The following is an 11276-nucleotide window of genomic DNA, read 5'->3' on the forward strand; positions in this document are numbered from 1 at the left end:
TTTGTTTGATTATTTTTTTTATCACAGGTTGGACAAAGCCTGATCGAAGACCACACGTAAAAGCACATATTCCCGATATAGAGAAAACAAACTATTACTAGGTATCAAGTGTACTGTAAAAACTAGGACTGTCTAATTATCGAGTGTTGGAGTTCCTCTTAGAGTATGTTGGCCTCTTCTTGCTGTATGGTTTGGACCAATAGAAAACAAAGGAACACAATCAATGAGAGGGACACCAAAGATGGAGAGATTGGGAGCTTTGATTCCTCTTCCCACAAGTTCAGATACCCCCTCCCTCCCTCCCTCCTTCTTCTCCCTCTTCTCCCTCTCTCCCTCCTTCCCTTCAATTTGGCTTTCGAGCACCTTCCAGGTTGGCTGTGATGTTTTCTGAAAGCTGACTTGGGCCCTATTCCAATTCAAGTGTGTGTTTGTGTAGTACCCACCGGATTGTATTTTCTTCTTTCGCTTTGCAGCTGGTCTTGTTGTGGACCAAACTGTCCCCTTCTAGTTTCCTTTCTACTCTATTTAACTATTTATAATATATTTCTTTGTATTCCTCATCTGAAGGATAGAAAACCAATAAGACAAAGTAACAACAACACAATCTTCAGCATTCCTGAGCATATGTACAGTATATGTAGAGAGGAGTGTTACACTCACTGTAACCCAATGTGTACTCAGATATATACGAGTGTGTGTGTGTGTGTGTGTGTGTGTGTGTGTGTGTGTGTGTGTGTGTGTGTGTGTGTGTGTGTGTGTGTGTGTGTGTGTGTGTGTGTGTGTGTGTGTGTGTGTGTGTGTGTGTGTGTGTGTGTGTGTGTGTGTGTGTGTGTGTGTGTGTGTGTGTGTGTGTGTGTATGTGTGCGTATACGTGTGTGCCGTGTGTGTGTGTGTGTGTGTGTGTGTGTGTGTGTGTGTGTGTGTGTGTGTGTGTGTGTGTGTGTGCATATACGTGTGGGCGTGCACGTGTGTGTGTGTGTGTGTATGTGTATGTGTGAAAAAGTAACATAGAAAGCAATAGAGAGAAACAAAAAGAAAAAGAGAACAAATACAAAGAAACAGAGATGGAGGGAGTTAGTTTGAGTGACTGAGAGAGTGAGAGAGTGAGAGAGTGAGAGAGTGAGTTGAGTGGGTGAGCCCGTGAGCCCGTGAGTGAGTGAGTGAGTGAGTGAACGAGTGAGTGAGTGAGTATATGGTGGAAAAATGTAAGGTGAAAGGAAGTCTTGTGTAGAACGATGATAGTAAGCAGGCGGTGGCCGCTGTGGGAAGGAGGGCATCACGGGGGCGAAAGTAAGAGCAGGGAAGGGAGTCGAGGGAGTAGGGAGGTGAGGGAGTAGGGAGGATTGGGTGGGAGTAAGGAGACGTTAGGAGTAGGAGGTAACACAGCGTAAAGACAATGTAGACAAGTACAGCAGATATACTTTGTTCTCTGCTTCAATTTATTTGTCTATATTACGTTCATGTTCTTTTTTTCAGTTTCCATCTCACTTTGTATATTTTTTATATATATTTTTATGTTTTCTTCTTTGTATGTTCAGCCGTTTATTTATATGCACCTTTTATGTTGTTATTATTTAGAGCAAATGGTCATATTCTAGAGTGTGAAGCTTAGAAAGAAGAAGAAGAAAAAGGATTATTTTTTCCCGTTGCATTTTGCACGACCCTCTCCTGTTGTTCATCTTCTTATTTATTTATTTATCTATTTATTCATTTATTTATTTATTTATTTATTCATTTATTTATTTATTTATCTATTCATTTATTATATCTCTTTTTTCTTTTGGTTTCTTGTGACCCGATTAGCAAGGGCACAGTTGGTCATAGAAAAAGAAAAAGAGAGTAAAGATAATGATATATGATTTTTATTATTATTATTATTATGGTCACGATGGTGAGGGTGATGGTGATGTTGATGGTGAAAGTGACTGTAAAGTCGATTGGTGATGGTGATGGTACTGATGCTGGTGGTAGTTATGGTGATGGTGATTATGATGTTGGTGGTGATGGTGATGGTGATGGTGATGGTGATGGTGATGGTGATGGTGGTGATGGTGGGGGTGGTGGTGTTAGTTATGATTATGGTGATGATGATGAGTGTGATGATGATTGTGGTGATGAATGTGGTGATAACGACGACGTCCTTAATACACTTATTTCTGGCTTAGACCAAGGGACGGTGGAATCTTCGATAAATCAAGACTAGCTGACTCAAAGACATTTCCTTTTGTACCAAGAGTAGAAATCCATCAACGCAGTTAAGCATCAGTTAACTTCTAATTACCTTTGACTCCTCTTAAGTAAATAATATCAACTGAAAGCAATAAAAGGGAAGATATCTATCAATCTTGAACAGTGAAAGTACGAACAAATCTTAAAGAAAAAAAAAAAAAAAAAGTGAACCTAAGCACTAACCCTAAATTACAGATGTGTGTAGACGTCGGGAATAGAATGATGAATAAAAATAATGAAATAACCGAAGGAGAAGGTGAAACACTTGCAGGCTTTGTCGAACGAGGATGGTGAGGAGAGAGAGTGGGCGGGTGGAGAAGATGCACGTGTTTGGGCGAGGCCAGTTAGGCGGGAGGAGGAGGAGGAGGAGGAGGAGAGGGAGGAGGAGTAGGAGGAGGAGGAAGGAGAGGAGGAGGAGGAGGAGAAAGATGAGGAAGAGGAGGAGGAGGAGGAGGAGGAAGAGGAGGAGGAAGAGGAGGAACAGGAGGAGGAAGAGGGGAGGAGGAAGAGGAGAAAAAGGAGGAGGAGGAGGAGTAAGAGGAGGAGGAAGGGGAAGAGGAGGAAATGGAGTAGGAAGAGGAGGAAGAGGAGGAGGAGGAGGAGGAGTAAGAGGAAGAAGAGGAGGAGGAAGAGGAGAAAAAGGAGGAGTAAAAGGAGGAGGAAGAGGAGGAGTAAAAGGAGGCGGAGGAAGAGGAGGAAGAGGAGGATAAGAAGGAAGAGGAGGAGTTACGCGGAGTTACATTAACAAATGAACAGCAACAGACCTATTGGTCCTTATAAGGCTGTTCTGGTACTTAGCCTATTACTGATACTTTATTCTTAACCTATCTACAAGTAAATAATTCTAGTCGGGGATTTGTAGCTAAGTAAATGTCGAGACGTTTTTTGAATACCTCTACAGTGGAACAACTAATGACGTTGGATGGTAGACCATTCCATATATCAACAACGCGATTGAAGAAAGAGTATTTCGCCACGTCTGTTTGAAATCGTTTTCCTACAATCTTGCATCCATTATTCCTAGTTGCGTTGGAGGTGTCAAATTTGAAATATTTTTCCACATCCATGTTTTAATTCTTTTGACAATTTTGAAGACCTCCATTGGATCACCCCTCATACTCCGATCTTCATACGGCTTGTTCCGCATCCTAGGGATGAGCTTTGTTACTCTACGCTCCACTCCTAGCTTCTGTATATCCTTTTTGTAATATGGAGACTAGCACTGTATACAGTATTCTAGATTAGGTCTGACTAGGACATTGTAAAGATTAAGAATAATTTCTTCAATCCTAAACTCAAAAGCTCTACCTATAAGTCTAGTTAATTTATTTGCAGTTAATTTCTGAGCACTGTTTACTTGGATTGAGGTCATTTGGGATCACAACATTAAGGTCTTTCTTTTGCTCTACACTTCCTACTTTTATACCATTCATCGTGTAGCTGGCCTGTGCACTACTGTTACCAATATGAAGTACTTTACACCTATCTATATTGAAAAATATCTGGGATTTTTCGGCCTATTCTCGTAAAGCGTTCAAATAATTTTGTAACTCTTGCTGTTGCGTTATGGGTATCATCTTATTAACAATTTTGGTATCCTTCGCGAATTTGATAATTTACACTTTATATTTTCATCCATGTGTTCCAGGAGGAGGAGGAGGAGGAGTAGGAGGAGGAAGAGGAGGAGGAGGAGGAAGAGTTTGTCTCTAATCACCACCGATTCTATCCTCGGAGATAGCATTACATTGGGGAGATGAACTACAGGTTTTACAGTGAATAATCAAAGACAGGAGAACAGAGTGATGGTAGGAGAATGTGATCGTCATTATTTTTCTTCTTAAGGACTGAGTCTTCAGTCATAGAAAAGCAACGAGTGTCTTGATCCGTAGGGATGCTCCGCAAGACCTAAATATTATTTGCGTAAAACATGCAGTCAATATGCGAACGAGGAGGAGGAGGAGGAGAAGGAGAAAGTGTAGTGGAAGAGGAGGAAGAAGAGGAGGAAGAGGAGGAGGAGGAAGAGGAAGAGAAGAAAAAGGAGTAGTAGGAAGAGGAAGGAGAGGAGGAGAAGGAGGAGGAAGAGGAGAAAAAGGAGTAGTAGGAAGAGGAAGGAGAGGAGGAGGAGGAAGAGGAGGAGGAGGAGTAGTAGAAGAGGAGGAGGAGGAAGAGGAGGAAGAGGAGAAAAGGGAGTAGTAGGAAGGGGAGGGAGAGGAGGAGGAGGAGAAGGAGTAGTAGAAGAGGAGGGAGAGGAGGAGGAGGGGGAGATTTAAAGGATGGGCAATGGAAAAGGCTAAGGAAGAGGAATAAGAATGAAAATGGAAAAGAGAGAGATTGGTCGAGTGACGATGGGGAAGAGTGAGAGAAGAAAAACTTGTGAGAGGGAATGGAAAGAGTGAGGGGGGAGGGGAGGGAGAGAGGGAGGAGGGAGAGATGAGAGGAAGATGGGACGAAAGGAAAGAGGGAGGGAGGGAGGGAGGGAGGGAGGAGTGAGAGAAGAGAGAATATGGGACGAAAGGAAAGTGGGACTAGAGGTGGGGAGAGACGAAGAGGAGGGAGGAGAGGAAGAGAGGAAGATGGGACGAAAGGAAAAAGAGGGAGGGAGGGAGGGGGGAGGAGTGAGAGAAGAAAGGAAGAGAGGAAGATGAGGCGAAAGGAAATTGGGACGAGAGGTGGGGAGAGACGAGAAGGAGGGAGGGACGTAGGGAGGAAGGGGGAGGGAGAGGAGGAAGGAGAGAGACGGAGGGAGGAGATAGATGGAAGGAGGGAGAGTGGAGGAGAGAAGAGGGGGAGAGAGAGGGACGAGAGGGAGGGAGGGGGAGGGAGAGGAAGGAGGCGAGGGACGGAGGGAGGAGATAGATGGAAGGAGGGAGAGGGGAAGGGGAGAAGGGGGAGAGACAGGGAGAGAGGGAGGAATGGGGAGGGAGAGGAGGGAGGAGACGGAACGAGGGAGGCGATAGATGGAAGGAGGGAGAGGGGAAGGGAGAAGAGGGAGAAGAGGAGGAGAAGGAGAGAGGGAGGGTGGAGGGACGGGCGGGAGGGAGGAGATAGATGGAAGGAGGGAGAGGGGAAGGGAGAAGAGGAAGAGAAGGAGAGAGGGAGGGTGGAGGGACGGGCGGGAGGGAGGATGAGAAGTGGAGTTAGGGGAAGACGTGGAGGAAGAGGGAGGTGAGAGAAGAGAAAAGAGGGGGAGAATAGGAAAGAGGGGGACAAGAGGAAAGAGAGGAAGGAGAGCAAAGATAGAGAGAAGAGGAAAGAGGAGAAGGGAAAAGAGTGGGAAAGAAAGATAAATAATATAATGACATGGGGAGGGGGAAAGTGGGTTATGATAGGAGAAGGAGGAGGGAGAAGAGAAGGGAGGAGAAGGAGGAGGAGGAGAGGAGGAGGAGGAGGAGAAGGTAAAGGGGAAGTGAGGGGAGATGAGGGAGAAATAAAAGAGAGGCGAATGGAAAGGAGGAGAGAAGGAGGATGGAGAGAGGAGAGGATGGGGGAGAGGAAGAGAGTGTTGGAGAAAAAGAGGAGAGAAGGAGGATGAAGAAAAGAGAGGATGGGGGAGAGGAAGAGAGTGTTGGAGAAAATGAGGAGAGTGGGGAAGACAAAGAAAGTACGGAAGAGGAGAAGGCTGAGGGAAGAGGAAGAGATAGGTAGAAGAGGAGGATGGAGGAGAGGAGGAGGATGGAGGAGAGGAGGGAGAAGGACAGGTCGAGGGAAGAGCCACTTTGTGAATTAGTTCGCGAACATTTCGGATTTGAAGATAGAGAACCCATACTAGGCAAGTAAAAATATGATTAATTGATTAATCAATAAATGAATTGTTAAACAGATAGATAAGTAAATAAATAAGCAAACAAGTGAATAAATAATAAATAAATAAACAAATAAACAATAAATAAGCGAATAAACAAATATTTAAGGATAAATATATGAATAAACAATTTTATAGATAAAAAGATAAATAGATAAATAGATACATAAATGAATACATATAGGTAAATAAATATAGAACTGATGACATATAGATAAAAAAATACATCTAAAACAAATAAGGATAAATAAATAATGATAGGAAATAAAAAAAATAATGAATAAATAAAAGATAAATTAATAAATACCGGGAAAACAAAATGAATAAAGTTATTGAAATAACTCAATATATAAAGAAAATATAAAATAAACCAAAGAAAAATATAAAATAAAGATCATAAAATAAAGTGAAATTAAATCAAACAAAATAAAACAATTTAAAAAGATAAAATTAGATATAACGACATAGAATAGAATGTAATAAAACAAGATAAAATAAAAACAAAATCAAAACAAAATAAATCATACCCTCGGGAGCCATAGAGGGCACTTTCTATGAGTTTCTTCACAAACTACTTCCTCAGAGAACATGCATACTAAGTGGGGTGCCAGAATAGGCTTTAAGCAAAAAACAAAATTGGTCCCACCCCTGGGGAAAGGAAATAAAAAACACATCTATCTCTCTCATCCCCCCCACTCTCTCTCTCTCTCTCTGTGTGTGTGTGTGTGTGTGTGTGTGTGTGTGTGTGTGTATGTGTGTATACGTGTACGTGTGTGTGTGTGTGTGTGTATGCGTGCGTGTATATGTGTATACGTGTACGTGTGTGTGTGTGTGTGTGTGTGTGTGTGTGTGTGTGTGTGTGTGTGTGTGTGTGTGTGTGTGTGTGTGTGTGTGTGTGTGTGTGTGTGTGTGTGTGTGTGGGTGTGGGTGGGTGTGTTTGGTGTTTATGTAGGTGTGTGTTTATGTGTGTGTGTGCATGTATATTTGTGTGTGTCTATCTGTATGTTTGTGTGTGTGTCTGTCTGCGTGTCTGTCTGTCTGTTCGTTTGTCTGTGTCTGCTTTGTCTGTCTATGTCTACCTGTGTTTGTGTGTCTGTCTGTGTCTGTCTGTCTGCTTGTGTATGCCTGTGTATCCCTGTCTGTCTGTTTGTTCGCGAATGTCTCCCTTTCATGTCAAGATGGAAAGCACATGATTATCATGCATACTAAGGAGATACGGGAACAAGTTCTCAGGGGAAACTGCTCCCACTCACCTCTCTGAGGCGCCCACGCCCTATTTTCCTTGACATACTGCGCATGCTAGCCTAGAAGATGCCAGTATATGTAAAAAAAAAAAAAAAAAAAAAAAAAAAAAAAAAAAAAAAAAAAAAAAAAAAAAAAAAAAAAAAAAAAAAAAAAAAAAAAAAAAAAAAAATCCTATCCTCCGGAGTGATATCAATAGGACTTTCTATGAGTGTTCACGAAATACTTCTTCAATTTTTAAGATAGAGAGGTCTTACTTGGCTTGATTACAGGAAAGGTGCAAGAATAAGTTTTAAGAGTGAAATTGCCTTCCTCTTTTTTCTATAGAAAGGTAGGCTATATTTGACATGTACGCTTGAATAAATTGGTAAATACACAAAGAAAAACATAGATAAACAAAAAACATATACAAATGAATATTCACATAATTTACATACATATGTATATATATATACATACCAAAGGCTTTTTCCCCCTTACAAGGGTGGTTGCCAAAAAACAAATGCATAAAAATCATTCCCACCCATTCCATCCCTAATACACTCCACTCCCCTCCACCCTCTATCCTCCCTCTTATCTTGGCACCTCCTGGATGACGGGTCATCCCTGCATCTTGTCCACTGCCCTGGTTCAGATGCAGTGTCGCAAGACATAGCACATCCACAGCAAAGCCGCTTTATTAAATCTGCGACCCCCCCCTCTCCGCCCCCCTATGCAGAAAAGAAGACGGGGAGAAATCCCTTCGGGCTGCGTCAATTTTTTCTCACGCATACTACCTCTCCCCCCATTCCCACCCATTCCACCTCATGCATCATAACATCATCCATATACAACCATTCACCATTCACCCATGTCTTCTGCCCTTTACCGTCCTTTCTCAACAGACATTCCCCTTTTCTCCAAAGCCTCTTTTACCCCATCTATCCATCTTATCCTAGGTCGCACCTTCATGTTCACTCCTTCCTCATCTGCCTTCCATACCTCTTTTACCAGTCTTTTCTTCACTCATTATTTCCATGTGTCCAAACCATCCCAATACTCATCCACCCTATCTCCAAACTCCCTTATTACCCCCGTTCTCCTCCTCACCTCCTCATTTCTCACTCTATCCAGCCTAGTAACCCCTATCATACTTCTCAGACACCTCATCTCAAACACATTCAAACTCCTTCTCTCTTCCTCTCTTATGTTCCATGTTTCTGTCCCATACAGTGCTGTTGGCACAATCACTCCTTCATACAATCTCCTCTTAGCATCCATTCCCAAATGTCTATTTCTCATTACACTTTTTAATACCCCAAGGTATTTACTCGCTTCTCTCAATCTACATTCTACCTCCACCTCCACTCCTCCCTTTCCTGCCACATTCGCACCCAAGGATCTAAAACTATCCACTTCCTCCAGTCTCTCTCCCTTAATGCTCACTTTCAGTCTTCTGCCACTTTCACCCCTTCTACATCTCGTCACCTTACTTTTACCCACATTTATCTTCAACTTCCTTCTTTCACACACTCTCCCAAACTCTGTCACTAACTTCCTCAATCCCTCCTCTGATCCTGCTACAAGCGCAGTGTCGCCCGCAAACAACAGCTGGCTCACCTTCCACTTTTCTCCATTTTCTTTAACCATCTCCAATCCCTGACCCACCACACATACATTTATCTCTCGCTCCACCCTATCCATGTATAAGTTGAACATCCAGGGTTACATAACACATCCCTGACGAAGTTTCACCTTTACCTCGAACCACTCTCTCCATTTCTAATTCTGACACACGCTCTACTACTCTCGTAAAAACTCTTGACAGCTCCTAAAAGCTTTCCTCTTCCCCCGTATATCTGCAATACCTCCCACAGTGCCTTCCTGTCTACCTTGTCATAAGCCTTTCCGAGATCCATAAAAGCCAAAAAAACATACTTACCTTTTCCTATAGCTTTCTTACATATCTGTTTTACCACAAAAATCTGATCTACACAACCTCTACCCGTCCTAAATCCACACTGTTCCTCACCAATTACTCCCTTTGTTTCTCTCCTTATCCTCTCAATCAAGATTCCCCCATAAGCCTTCACAGCTACACTTAACAAGCTAATCCCTCTGAAAGTACTACACTCACACTTGACCCCTTTTCCTTGTAAAGTGGAACTATACAGACACTCATTCAGTCCTCCGGAACTCTACCCTCTCTCAAACAAACATTAGATAACCTCACCAGCCAGTCCACCATGACTGTACCTCCTTTTCTCAGATATTCTGCATGAAATTCATCCAGACCAGGTGCCTTACCTGCTCTCATCATCTTGACAACTTCCTTATTTCTCCTCCATTTTTCCTCACTCATCACGGTCATTTTCTTAGCATTTCCCACTGTAACTACCTTTCCCTTCCTATCCTCCCTAAGATAATCTGCCCATCTTGCTCTAACTGCCTTCTCTTCCATTATCATCTCTCCATCTGCACTTTTTACCTTTTATTCTCTACTTGATTCGCCTCCTCTTCCTCTCTTAATTTCTTTCCAAAACATCTTTTTATTCCTTTCAAAACTTTCTGTCATACTCTTACCCCATAATAAATGAATAAATGAATAAATGAATAAATGAATAAATGAATAAATGAATAAATGAATAAATGAATAAATGAATAAATGAATAAATGAATAAATGAATAAATGAATAAATGAATAAATGAATAAATGAATAAGTGAATAAATGAATAAATGAATAAATGAATAAATGAATAAATGAATAAATGAATAAATGAATAAATGAATAAATGAATAATGAATAAATTAATGAATGAATAAATTAATCAATGATATGAAGAAATTGATAAATCAATAAATAGATAAATGATTAAATAAAAAATAAATAGATAAATAAAAACCTAGCATGTGTATAATTGAACGAATGAATGAACCAATAAATGAATAAATAAAACATTATATAAAAGAATAAACAAGTTAATTAATGAATAGATGAATAAATAAAGGAATATACAGGTAAATGAAAAATAGAATAATAGGTAGACAAGTAAAACAAAAGCAAAATCCCCAGAGCGTGAAGGAGGGATGTAACAGGCACTTAATGGACGATTCTCTATTCACGAAACATTTCCCTCTTTAAAAGGGAGAGTAGCCATAACAGGAGTCTAGGGAAAACAAATGCCCTCCACTCCCTTAATAGGATGTGAAAGGCACACTCCATGAGCTTGTTTGCTCACGAACCACTCTCTCAGTCTTCTTGATAGAAAACCCATACATCGCGTGCACGTGTATATATATATATATATATATATATATATATATATATATATATATATATATATATATATATATATATATATACATATATATATGTATATATATATATATTTTCATATATACATAATTATATACATATATATATATATATATATATATATATATATATATATATACATATATATATATATATATACATATATATATATGTATATATATATATACGTGTGTGTGTGTGTGTGTGTGTGTGTGTGTGTGTGTGTGTGTGTGTGTGTGTGTGTGTGTGTGTGTGTGTGTGTGTGTGTGTGTGTGTGTGTGTGTGTGTGTGTGTTACACTGACAACATATAACTCCTTTATATCCAGAATATTGATTTTGGTCAGGTATTCAGCCAAGATTTTCGCCCTACATCCTGTGGACTTTTATCTACCCATATACAAAGGGTTTCCTCTCCCTTTATAAGGGAAATGTCAAATTCAAGCAACGCATCAATTTCCTCTCATTCCACTCTAATCTTCCACGCTCGTTTCCATCGTATCTTAGCTCGAAGGATTACAAAGGATTACAAAGGCGGAGCATGGCGACAGGAGACCTTTTGGTCCATATCTAGCTCTTTGTGGACTAAGTTAACCGATATCCCATTTTATATTACCTGGGTCAGAAACAAAGCAGATGTTTCTCATTACTGCTTCTCTTGTATTCTAAGTCTGTGGACATAAAATCGTATAAGATACGTAGTTATTTC

Source organism: Oratosquilla oratoria, chromosome 16, assembly GCF_046742065.1.
Source record: "Oratosquilla oratoria isolate Oo_2021 chromosome 16, ASM4674206v1, whole genome shotgun sequence".
Lineage (NCBI taxonomy): Eukaryota > Metazoa > Arthropoda > Malacostraca > Stomatopoda > Squillidae > Oratosquilla > Oratosquilla oratoria.